The sequence below is a fragment of the Montipora capricornis genome, chromosome 1, assembly GCF_036669925.1.
Source record: "Montipora capricornis isolate CH-2021 chromosome 1, ASM3666992v2, whole genome shotgun sequence".
Taxonomy (NCBI): Eukaryota; Metazoa; Cnidaria; class Anthozoa; order Scleractinia; family Acroporidae; genus Montipora; species Montipora capricornis.
Window position 1 is genome coordinate 52896488 of NC_090883.1, and position 13047 is coordinate 52909534.

Consider the following 13047-nt stretch of genomic DNA (forward strand, 5'->3'; position numbering starts at 1 on the left):
CTTTTCACAGTTGCAGCAAAAAAAAAAAAAAAAACACTATTGACTTTCTCCATGAATGCCCAAAGTTATTGGGCGATTAACATTGATATGGGGGAGAGGATTTGTATTATGGGTTGGTGTCACCATCTTTTTGGCTGGGGTTGTATTCATTGTAGAAATGCACTGGATGTAATATTTCAAAAACGAGTGCGAGTGTTTTACCGGGGTTTCCAATTTCGAGAAAACTGATGAAAGCCCGAGGCCGTTTTTCGAGTGTTTGGAAACCCCGGTAAAACACGAGGCACGAATTTTTAAAATGGCTTCTCAACCGGCGCCTAATTGCAAACAAAAGAAAAAAAAGAAAACAAAATAACAAAAGAAAGCAAAAATCACATAAGCATGTGATTTTCGCCTTCTTTTGTTTAATCAGCGCACAGTTTGTGATGATAATGTCCGTGTTTTTTACAAATGAAGCTTGTTTATTTCAAGTAGTCATAATTTGGGTTAGCTGAGGATGAATCTCGACCGCCCAAATGTGTGCAAGGAGGTTGGAATGAATCGGAAAACGGCTTATTCTTTGAGAATTGCCTGTGCCACTGAGTTATTTTATTCAGGCGTTGAAGTAAAACTAATTCGTGAAAGGACCGGACATAGGTCAATGGCCTTGTTAACCCACGAGAAACCTAGTTTAGAGCAAAGTGCTTAAAGGGCAACTGTCACCTAAAAAACACTTTTTCGCAAAAACGTTCCCCGTAGTCCATTTGTATTGATGGAATAAAAAAGTTCATCTTTCGAAGCTACCTTCCCCGTTACAGTAATTCAGCCTTGAAAGTTCGTATTTTGCCGCTCGTTGGCAGTACCATGAAAACTTCGATTCTGGGTCATGTGACATCATACGTCATAGGTGTGTAATTTTCACAAAGCACTGAAATGGCCGACTCATCGAGTAGCAGTGATAGCTCCACTTCTGGATCTGATTTATCTGATTTCGATGGAGCTGTAGGGGAGGATACGATGGAAAATGAAGTTGTGTCTTTCGCCGGTATTCAGCCATGGCGTTTTGAGCCTCCAGAGAGAAATGTTGCGACACAAGAGCGTGAGGATGATACCGAACGTCCACGCCGTCGTTGTGAAGAATGGTGAGTTTCTTGAAACCTTGGATGTCAAAATGGCAGCAACTTTTCAAGTTAAATTGTTTTAACACAATTGAAAGTAGGCGTGACTATTTTTCCATTTATTATATTTAGCTTCAATAAACACCTTTCGATCAGACGAAAATGCTGTTGCTACTTGTTTACGTGTTCATGTACTCACTGTGTTCGCTTCAGTACTTTGATTAATTTACATTACCGAGGTACCAGCTTTGGCGACTACTGCTTTGGTTGAGGCTTCGGCATATATTTAAGGTCACCGCACCAGCGCTATTTCAACTTAGAATGCTCGCTGCTTTGTTCACTTTTTCGTGAAACAAACAATCGCAGAAGCTGCGAGTGTTGCAACAGAATAATTATGATTGGCTTCCATCATTGTGCTATTCTGTTTCACTTCTCGTGATATAAGTTTCGCCAAATTGTTATAAAAGCTCATTTTTCGTATTCGCCGGCTCCAAAATTTCACTTTTTAGGGTGTGTGGAATTTTAATTTGAAGCTTTTCGAAAGAGCAGAACTTTTGTGAAGTTTCGAATGCAAACGATGCACCCATGCGTCAAACCAATCAGTGTCTTTTGTTTTCATGCCTATCCTTTTTGACCGTGCTATCAGCCTGATAGCCGGATTCTTCTGGCTTTCCATGATCTTATAGAAATCTAGGAATTTCTTTTACAATATTTTACACAAGAACCTGAGGTGATAAGTATCAAAGAAGCCTTACTATTAATAGAAAACTATTTTACAGCACATCATCATGGAAATGGGAGAAGAATGTCTTTCGAGATATATTCCTAATTTGCACAGTAAGAAGGTCTCTAAATTGATGTAGTGTTCAATTCCCTCTCATGACCTTTTCAATTATAAACTATCGTTGATGAATAGGTGCCTCTGTGGAAATTGCCACAAGATGTGGCGAGAAGAAGAGAATGTTTGCTGCCGGGAGATTGAGGAGATTCAAAGAAAAAATTTGGAGGCTGTCGAGATAGAGCACCTAGGAGCACCTCCGGATTGTATTGTTCAGCACCCTGCCTTCCAGACTGTGTGCCTCAACCACTGGGTGTTACAGGCAGCTTGGCTTCAGTATAAACAACAGTATGGGACCTCTGCATATGAAGGTCCTGATCATAAAAAGAGTAGGCACGTAGCCTACAGGCAATTAGTTAGGTGGTGCTGGGGAGTTCTTGGCAAGGAAATCAGAGTTCCTCTGCCTTCTTGTGCAGTTAACTGCATCAGAGCTCACTTCCAAGAGCCTAGGAGGTCTGAAGATGATATGGTGTTTTCAGGATTTAGATATGCAGAGATAGCAATAGACAAACTTGAATTTTATTTTTATAGAGTGCTTTTCAGTCATGACTAGCCACCATATTGGATTAAGAAAACAAAAGAAATAATTTGCGTGAAATAGTATTTCAGTTCCCACATGACTAGTGTGCGACACCAACATGGCTGTCGTGACATCATGTGAAAACACTACAACACATTTTTGGGCATAAAACTTGAACATGTATAATTGTGAGGACCTAGCCTAATTCACTAAGCTAGATCTGTTATATCTGCTAACAAAACTTGCTATTGCTTCTTCTCTGTCAGGCCTTTGTGCTGATGCAGCAAGGGGTGGTGGAGTATTGATCTGCAGAACACCCATATACTCCTTCAATGCTTTTGGGTTATCCTCATAACTAAGAAAGAGCTTTGTAATGGCACTGGAGCAATAACCTAGGAAACAAAATCTTACGTTAGCAATGAAGTGTGAGGTGATTGGCGCATTAGGGGATGATTTGCCATGCTCGAGTCATGATATATATTGTACAGTTGTCATTGCTCTTGTTTTGGTACCCCAAAACATTATAGCCAATGAATCATACTACAATATTGACATATCAACTGACTATTTGGGCAGGGATGAGCTACTAATACAGCAAGGCAGGGGAAAACAACAGTACATTTAATTTGTCAATATTAATAGGATTTCTGTTGATCATTGCATTGTCAACAAATTCAGTGATACATTATTATTATTTATTATTATTATTATTTATTATTTATTATTTTATTATTGATTTGATCCTACCATAAGTTGGTTTTGTTTAACTTCTCTGACTGCAGGCCCCTCTTTCTTAGCCTTTGGAAACCTGATGGAATAGCATGGCCTCCGATCCAATGTCACCGCTTGCATTCTGTCTGCATTTTCATTGTAGTGCAGGGCAGAAAGGCACAATCTGTTAAGCAATAAACACTGAATATAGTTGCCTGCTCTATTAGGAAAGGTGCATGACCAAAAAGGCAAGGAATGCCTTACAGTGTACTCCACTAACCGTGTGTACATTCCCCAGTATGAAAAAGCAGTGTGCTTGGGAACAAAGTGAATGTCCAAACTGTGTTTTGCTTCTAGAGCTGAAGTTTGGTATCTTGGTGGCAGTTTGGCTATGTCTTTGAGTAGTTAAGGCTTGAGTACCAGTTCCTCTAGTTTTACAGCAGCAGTTGAGCCTGTAGATTTACATGTACACATCGCATAAAAACACGTTTAGATCATTAGTAACAATAGTATTCTCCGGGTTTTTGGTTATATCGTCTTTAAATCAATGGGAAAGGGACAACAAATCAAAGCCGAAAAGCCTTTCATTATTTCCCGTGTTGTCCTTAGTCAATAAATTGGAGGAAAAGAAACTTATTAAGGCAATATTACAAACATTTGAAATGCTGTCTGTACCCTGTTTACATGTTGGCTCTTGAACAAGTATGTGCACGAGCAGATATTTTTTGGCAAATTGTGATATCTCGGTCAGTTATACCGGTAATAATATAATATTCCCATCTCATTATTATATAGAATCTACTTAGTCGCCTTCAGTTCCCAAACTGGTGTTGGAACAGAGTTTGACTTGAGAGATTAGTGTCAGAACTGCATGCTGTTGCATCATAGACCTTATTCTTAAATTGAGGTCACATTTATGATTCTTTTGTCCACTTGCATATTAGCCTACCAAGCCTCATTTTAGAGCAAAATTTCTTTTCAATTCACTGTATGGTATCGAGGCTTAGCAGGCTATTTTGTACTTCAACAAAAGAATTATAAATTGGCCGCCATTTATGAATAAGATCTATGAATTGTACCATCAGTCATAGTTGTTTATTTGTGTACCTGGTATGAGCCATAGTCTAGTTCGGGCTTCACCCTCCAGTTCTCCATGCCCACATTCAGGATACAAATTATTATTTACATCAGCATGTAAGTTTTGGATGTGAAGGGGTAACATTTTCCACTTTGCCTGCATCAATGGGCCATTGCCATCTGGTGTTGAAGCTGCACACCAGTACATGTGATTGGAAATGGACTGGCGCCATTGAGCGACATCCTCACATTCTTTCTTTTTGGCCAGTTTTTCGATCTTTTTGCTAAGACCTGTTTCAAGGTGATTATATAAATAACATTGCTGAATATTTAGAACTGAATACAACTAGCATGATAGAAAGGTATGCTTGGCGGGTGTTAGCGATGTTCAAGTGGTCCTTATGCATTGTTTCGGTTGTGCCAGCTATCTGTTATGTTTATTTAACATGATCGATTCATTACCTTTCGATACATGCCAGATGTCAAAATAGTGACAGGTGTCAGGCATATTTCTGCGAATCCATGCCTCATTTTGCTTGTGCCTGTCAGTGATAATCTGAGAAATATTCAGTCCAGCATTGTTGATACATCCGACGGCGCGAACCAACCCTTCGTGTTCCATCCACGCACTATTCTTGACTTCGTTGCTGTAAAAATAATAAGATCTTGACATTGTCAGTATTGTCAGGAATAATATGAAAGTCGAGGCATTGAAGACATTATATTGGTAAGAATACACGTTAAGAATAAAGTCAATAAATTATACTATATTTACGTAGCTAGTGTACAGAAGCGGAAAAGGGACCTTTTGGAGACTGAGTGGACCGGGTGAATAGTATGTGCTAACCTGCACTAGCTGAAAATCCACCACTCCGTTGATCTGTTGTTCCATAAAAGTAAACGAACCAAATTTGCTCAGTAGCCAGGCGAGTCACATCTACCGTCGCCAGCTACCACCAGCCCCCCTTCACGTTCAGCCTGGCCAAGTCATCTAGGAGTTGTTGCTGGTGATTGCGCCATTCCTGGATTACGACAGGGTTGACGTAGAAGCGTGTGTATGGGCAGCCGTCACCGCCAAAAATACAAGCTTAGTTAATGGTTAAGAATAAACCGGAATGGTTTAATTGTCCTTTGTAGAACGGTTTATCAGAATTTGAAAAGATGTATTTAAAACACAAATGGACAAGTCACCCTTCGTGAAATGAAATAAACAAACATTAAATGGGTTAGACAATTCAGAAACTGTCTAGATACCCTTGGTGAATTGATTCAGTGAAAACACGAGTGGTTAAGTGTTTAATGAAATGGATCAGTCACCTTTTGCAATCATCACAGTTAACACAGAATTGGTCAGTGCCAAAGACCACCGGTGTAATTATCCTTGTCAAAATGACAAAGTCAAGTCTTGAATGAATCAGCATACTTTGACATGATATGCACTGAAACGGCAAACGGTCCAGCTTACCGTACATGGGTTCAGTGATGCGACAAACGGTTCAGAGTAGTTTGTAATGGCTTATTTTATCTGCAAATGGTTTATCGTGAACCGCAATGGTCTAGCATAACATTGATCGGTTTACCATAATGTCAAACGGTTTAGCGTTACCCCAAATGGCTTAGCGTGACGACAAATGGTTTAGTAGAAAGCGAAATGGTTTAGTGTTGCAGCAAATGGTTTGCGCCGGAACCGCCAAAAATACAAAAGTGAAAATGGACAAGTCAAAATGGAATAGTCAATGTGGGGTCTTACGTCACAACCTATACGTGGTTTGCCCCAACAAGGTTCGTACCGCGAAGTGCACAAGTCGGATCGGGAACAGGTTATTTCTACCAGTACCGCCTCGTTTACTCGTCTCAGTGATCCTTATTCCGATAAGAATCCTTCTTTGTTTTTGCCTAGTTTAGCTGGATTGGTAATTTTTCTACTCTGATCATTTTGCCGTGATATCGGCAAGTTATATACATGAATGTGGATCAAAGCAAAGTAAGCACAGGAGACATGGGCAGGCCGTGTTTTTCTTTGTCTTCAACTGTACGCTAGTTAGCCACTGACAATCAGTTTCTGAAAATGTGAGTTTCTGTAGAAACCTGAGCATATTTCTCTATCGTTTCAAGCCTTTCCTTGAACCTCTGAATTAAAGTTAAATACACTTGCTACCCGTTACTCATAAACAGCTTCCATGTCTTAAAACAATCAATCGCCTTATCACGAATGCCCTGTTTGAAAGTGTCAGGTAGCTGTCCCGTAAAACGATGCCTCTTAACAGTATGTCAATCCTTTTGTTTCAGGTTACAATAAAAATTATTTTTATCTTCAGTTCCATAAATTCTAATAACAAAGGATTAATCACGGAAAGGTTTTTTTTCCCTCTGCATTTTACATGTAAATACCCTTCAATAGCCAGTTAAAACATGAAGAAGATGAAAGAGGATAAAAGAAGAATTGCAAAGTGAAACTCCTGAACACGGCCTCATAACGACACTAAAAGATTGGTATCGTTGAAAACCGCTGCCGTTTTCGCGGGTAGATAACGCTGACAGGAATTTTAAGGAGGGTCTCATAGTGTTTTTTTCTTTTTCTTTCAATTCCATCTGAGTGTTTGACCTAAGTGGATGTCCCTTGACATGTCTGCATTGCTGATTGTTGTGAGCATTTTTGCTTTATACAGAAACTCACATTTTCAGAAACTGATTGTCAGTGGCTAACTAGCGTACAGTTGAAGACAAAGAAAAACACGGCCTGCCCATGTCTCCTGTGCTTACTTTGCTTTGATCCACATTCATGTATATAACTTGCCGATATCACGGCAAAATGATCAGAGTAGAAAAATTACCAATCCAGCTAAACTAGGCAAAAACAAAGAAGGATTCTTATCGGAATAAGGATCACTGAGACGAGTAAACGAGGCGGTACTGGTAGAAATAACCTGTTCCCGATCCGACTTGTGCACTTCGCGGTACGAACCTCGTTGGGGCAAATTTGCGCCAATATTTATCTGAATGACGTATAGGTTGTGACGTAAGACCCCACATTGACTATTCCATTTCAATCTTGACTTGTCCATTTCACTTTTGTATTTTTGGCGGTTCCGGCGAAAACCATTTGCTGCAACACTAAACCATTTCGCTTTCTACTAAACCATTTGTCGTGACGCTAAGCCATTAGGGGTAACACTAAACCGTTTGACATTATGGTAAACCGATCAATGTTATGCTAGACCATTGCGGTTCACGATAAACCATTTGCAGATAAAATAAGCCATTACAAACTACTCTGAACCGTTTGTCACATCACTAAATCCATGTACGGTAAGCTGGACCGTTTGCCGTTTCAGTGCATATCATGTCAAAGTATGCTGATCCATTCAAGATTTGACTTTGTCATTTTGACAAGGATAATTACACCGGTGGTCTTTGGCACTGACCAATTCTGTGTTAACTGCGATGATTGCATAAGGTGACTGATCCATTTCATTAAACACTTAACCACTCGTGTTTTCACTGAATCAATTCACCAAGGGTATCTACACAGTTTCTGAATTGTCTAAACCATTTAATGTTTGTTTATTTCATTTCACTAAGGGTGACTTGTCCATTTGTGTTTTAAATACATCTTTTCAAATTCTGATAAACCGTTCTACAAAGGACAATTAAACCATTCCGGTTTATTCTTAACCATTAACTAGGCTTGTATTTTTGGCGGTGACGGCTGCCCATACGTGTGTGTCTGTAGAAGGTGCGCTCGGAGATGCAGGCAACGTTCATAAGTTTCAACATCCGGAGAGCTTTAGCTGTAGACGATCCTGTGATCAAAAACAAATGAGAAACAAACAAATGCGATGACGACCATACACTTGGAAAAAAAAATTCACAGCCCGTCCATATAATTTCGGGAACAGGAGATGGTTCTTGATCGTGGGTACAAAGTTTTGCGTTGTAGGGCCAACAACTCCGTTATTACTTGTGACTTTGGAAAGCATGACCCACCACTTATTACCCATGATCAAGGAACATTAGTCTCGCCCTACAACTACCGTGCGCATTTTTGTGGTTAATTCGTTGTATAAACCACGTTAAAACTGTCATGCGTTGTGTATCAGTCTGATTTTAGTATCTGGTTCTGGTTTCTTGTGCTACATATACAACTGGCCACTCACCGGATAGTAAAATGGAAGACGAAAGCAACAAGTTTCCAACAGGCATCCTTCCCCTGACAAACGGTTGATTGAACCAAACGTTGGTAAAACTGCACTTCTCTTCAGTGCACCAGTAATGCATTTTGACCATTGTACCAATTTCCTTAAGAATGAGCGCCTCACCAAAACCAGCACAAATGGGACATGAGGCAAACAAACTTAGCAGGTTTGTCTCGAACACAATGAACTTTCTCTCTTCGTGGGGTTTAGCACTGTCGTTAACTTCTTTTGATCTAAGTTTTAACAATAAACCAATTGAATGAACATTTTAAAGTGCATGTCTGACATAGACTTGGAAATACAATTTCAAACTTTCACGTTTAAGGGAAACGTGTTATTGTCAAGGAATGAAATTAAAAAAAAATTGGAAATCCGAAATGTCTATAATTTCCTTATTCAACGGTGGGAACACTAAAGATAGCACAGTCATCTTCACTTAATAGACACAAACAAAGAAAAGTTCAATTTTAGTCTTACTGCTCAGATTTTGTGATTGAATCTTTATCCTCTGCCTCCTTTTCTTCATCTTCTGATTCGAAAGACGGAGTGCATCGTCAACTTCAACGTCTTCGAAGGGATTGGCATCAATTTCTTGATGAAGTTGTTCGTGTGCATCATAGGGAGTGTTTCTTTTCCTTTCCTCATTGAGGAGGGTTAAGAGAGGAAGATTTTCTATATTGCACCGCGACCCCATGTGAACCAAAATCTTCTTTTTGGGGGATACCTGAGTACCTGAAGTGATCAATTAGACAACAAAGATATCTCAACGGGTTGTTAATAGAATAATTTCAAAGTCCATGTGATGTTTAATATAACAAGTTTGTTTAATTACCTTTACTACGACAAATTGGACGGCGAAGTCCTTTTTGGCTTCCTTTGTTTTCCTTGAACAATTCAGCGCAAGGAAAAAACATCTCACTTTGGTTATAACCAGGAACCTGTTCTGCTTGGGCTTTCTCGTCATCAATATGACCACTTGTGGATGGCTTTTCCTTATCGACTGACCCAGTCTCTTGCATTTGCTCAAACTGTGACACAAGCTTTGTGCCAAAAAAATACCTTTGGATCAGTATCAGTACAAGTTCTCAAGTGGCAGAAATGATTAAAAGCATTCCACGCATTGTCATGGCATAATTTTGTTAATTAGTTAGAGGGTTAAGTTGCGTGTTGTGTAAAAGAAACGTACCCGATTTGCCGTTAACTTTGATAGAGCGCGAGTTCGCCGCTTTGGTGTCTCCCTGTCACTTGATTCGTCCGCCTTCGTTTTCGCGGGAGGTAACTTTCTTTTTAGTCTCCGTGCTTCGTCAAGTTTCTGGACAGGAGGACTTACTTGAATTGTTGGCACGGCGTCACCCTTCAGTTTAAGTCTGGAAGCAAACCCAGCCAATTTCGCCCCCATACCGTGGTAGCACTCTGGAGAAAAAATGGTTACTGCAGATGTGCCCAGATCCTGGCTGCCAGTTATCGTCTCCTTTCGTTAGCACGAACTGAATCCATTGTTTCCGTAGCCGGTCATTTTTCGGAAATTGATGCAAACTCACGTTTTGCGCATTGGTGTTATTGCAAAACATTACTACACAGCGCTTCCCGGGGTCTCTCTTTTTCTTGCATCCCTTTGGATCACCGGCCTTTTCATTTCCCGAGTCCATTCGCGGAGACAAGGTAACCTCTGAACTGGGTTGTAACTTAAGCTTCAGTTATTAAAAGGCTCGTCCAAACTTCCACATATCACGTCTCACATGACAATAAAAAACTTACATACATTCATCCGTTTCGTGCAATCAGTCGTTTGCATTCACTGTGTTTATTCGGGCTTTTATTAATTCACATTATTTATATTGAAAATATTTGTCTCCCATTTTTAAATGCTACACCTTGCAGGCTTAATTAAAGACGCGATAAAAAGTTCATCTCTGCAATCAATAGTCCCATCGACACAATTATTAAAACCGATCGGCTTGCTTATGTGTCGTCTCACATTTTGCTAAAACATTTCAGAATGTACAACTTAGATCTTCGTTGATATAAAAAAATTCATGGTCTAAGCAATCCGTGCTTTACTGCCGTTATACTTTGATAGCAAACTACTACTATGGCTTTCTATGGCATTATGCATGTTACAATGTTTACATTTATCTTTTAACAAGTTTTGACCATCGTCGGTCAATTCATTCAATCCGTGGTTGACACATGCGAGAAAGGATAAATAATGAACGTGTTTGTGCCTGATCACCGCTAATTTTTATTAGACGGCATCCAACAGAAGTTTTGTTTGCGACTTGTACGCGATGCAAACCGAGGGATTTGACCGGACTGCTCCACTTCTTACACAGTTATGACGTAATGACCACACGTGACCTCAACCAAAAGCGCTTTCTAAATGGCCGCCAAACGATCGTGGAAAAAAAATTCCTATTTAATTCGCTTTTGCTTATGAAGTCAAACTTTCGGCAAAAAGCAAGTATTTATACTAAGGGCTAATCAAATCGACGATAAAAAAATATACGATTTTTTCCGTCAGATGCACTTTAAGTGTCAAATCTACTTGGACCTTGTACATCCAGCAGTGCAACAGAAGCTAGTGGTAGTGGTAGTACAGTTTCTGAAACTTTAGAAATTGTAAACAGTGCGCGCGGAATGTTTAATTCAGGAACGCTTTTGAATTGCACTGTAAACGTAAATGCAAACAGCAAACAATAGAAGTAATAAAACTTTGTTTATGCTTCATGCTCTATAAATTTTGACTGATATTGTTGGCAAGGCATTGCTCTGGGCGAGATGCCTTTGCTGGGACACAAATAATACCATTTATGTTTGGGATATTTTGGCCAAGCCCTGATGGGCTTGGCCGTTTATTGAAAATCAGCATGTAACCTAGGAAATACCCGAATTTAGAAGACTTCATCCCAGCAAACGTGAGGGGACACACTACATCCACAAGAAAGTAAAAATGGGGAGGGTGGGGGGACATTGATTTGACTCTGTTGAATTAGCCTCCGCCTAGCTTGCACAAATGTTGAATGGTTTCCAGAAAATCCCGAATGAAGAAATACCCAAATTGCAACATGGGAAATAACTAACTAATCATGTCACACTCAGCATAAATCCATTTATTTCCTCTGGGCAATAAATTTCCTTTATGCTTCATGCTCCGTACAGTCTGACTGATATTGTTGGCAAGGCATTGCTCTGGGCGAGCTCCGTTTGCTGGGACACAAATAATACCAAATTTGTTTGGGATACTTCGGCCAAGCCCTGATGGGCAATCTTTCGCCCGTCGAGCCGTAATCAAAGTGAGCTGTATTTCTAATATTTTACCAAGTGTTGATTTTATTTTGTTGCGTATGGTAATTTGACACAATTGGGTTTTTTGTCTTCACTCTTCACCCTTCTAATGATAAATATGTTGTTTGTTTCAATAAATGTTTCGCTGGAAAAAGTGGCGTTTATCAATTCATGTTGTGTAATACTCGAGCTTAACAAATTTGCATACGTACGTTGATATGTGATACGCTAGGAGACAGTAATCTTTTCCTTCTGACAATTTTTAACCTCAGAAAAATATCTGTTTTGTCATTATAGTGTAAAATGAAGTTTATTTGGGAAGCCAACAATATTTTTTTTAACTTCTGGTTAATCCAATTTATTGCTAAGACTTACTAGTTCGAAGATTGTTTTTGTTTTCAGTGTCGTGAAATTATATCATTTGCGTGACATAGCTCCTTTGTCACGAAGATATTTCAACAATACATCGCTTTACTTTAACCCAAAAACATTCACATAGTAAAAATCTTCATATTTATTAACCATTTCTTTTGCTTTTGTGCTTGTTAGCATTGTGATTTGCGATAATTCTCAAGTTTAGAATTCGTTTAGAATTTCTTCATCTGTCTTTTGGCTGGTCTTTTACTGTTAACTCCTGGCTTTTACGTTAATTTTTGGTGCAAACGTAAAGCCCAAAAATGTTTTTGACCTGACATCAGATTAGACTGAAAAAAAGAGGAATTATGAAGCGGAAACAACATCTTCAGTCCTTCCTTAATGTGTGAAATAAACGTTAGCTTAGTGCAACTGCAAGACATGCATAACATGCAGGCAAACATCCGTCAGAGCAATTTGCAGTTACTTTTTTTGGAGACTATTTATTTAAAGAAGAAACGAGTGAATTTTACTCAAGAGCGTATTTTGTTATCTTTAAACTGAATTTATTACCAAAGGTTAAGAGGCTAAAAGAGTTTTATCTTGGCGTGCTGATTACTTTTGTGCAATGAACAATTGGGGTTATCGAGTTCGTTTTCAGATATGAGCAACTAAGGCCAAAATATAGGGTGTCTTTGCAAGGCTTTCCTGTCACCATGGTAACATTTTACGTCACAAAAATGACTGTATCTTGCTCAGCAATAATTGATGTTTCACATGGTTCCATAACGTTGCTGTTACGTGATAAAGTGTTGTAGTGTCAATCCTTTTAATAACAAGGTTTCTTGAAAGTTTTGAAACTGGTTTGAGGCACCTTAACGGGGTGTTTACGCGAAAAAACTCGCACCAGCGCGAGTTTCACACTGGGGTGACTGCTTTATTTCGTATCGCGTTTAAATGATGACTAGGTAA

At 39.3% G+C, this 13047-nt stretch overlaps 1 long non-coding RNA gene across 1 annotated transcript; it reads right to left on the bottom strand.

Annotated features, from left to right (window-relative positions):
* Positions 1 to 3491: 3491 nt before the first annotated feature.
* Positions 3492 to 5360, bottom strand: LOC138048462 (uncharacterized). The gene is made up of 3 exons (XR_011132198.1): positions 5088 to 5360; positions 4703 to 4887; positions 3492 to 3615 (listed from the first exon to the last, which is right to left on the bottom strand). It is a non-coding gene; the product is annotated as an uncharacterized lncRNA (long non-coding RNA).
* Positions 5361 to 13047: the final 7687 nt, after the last annotated feature.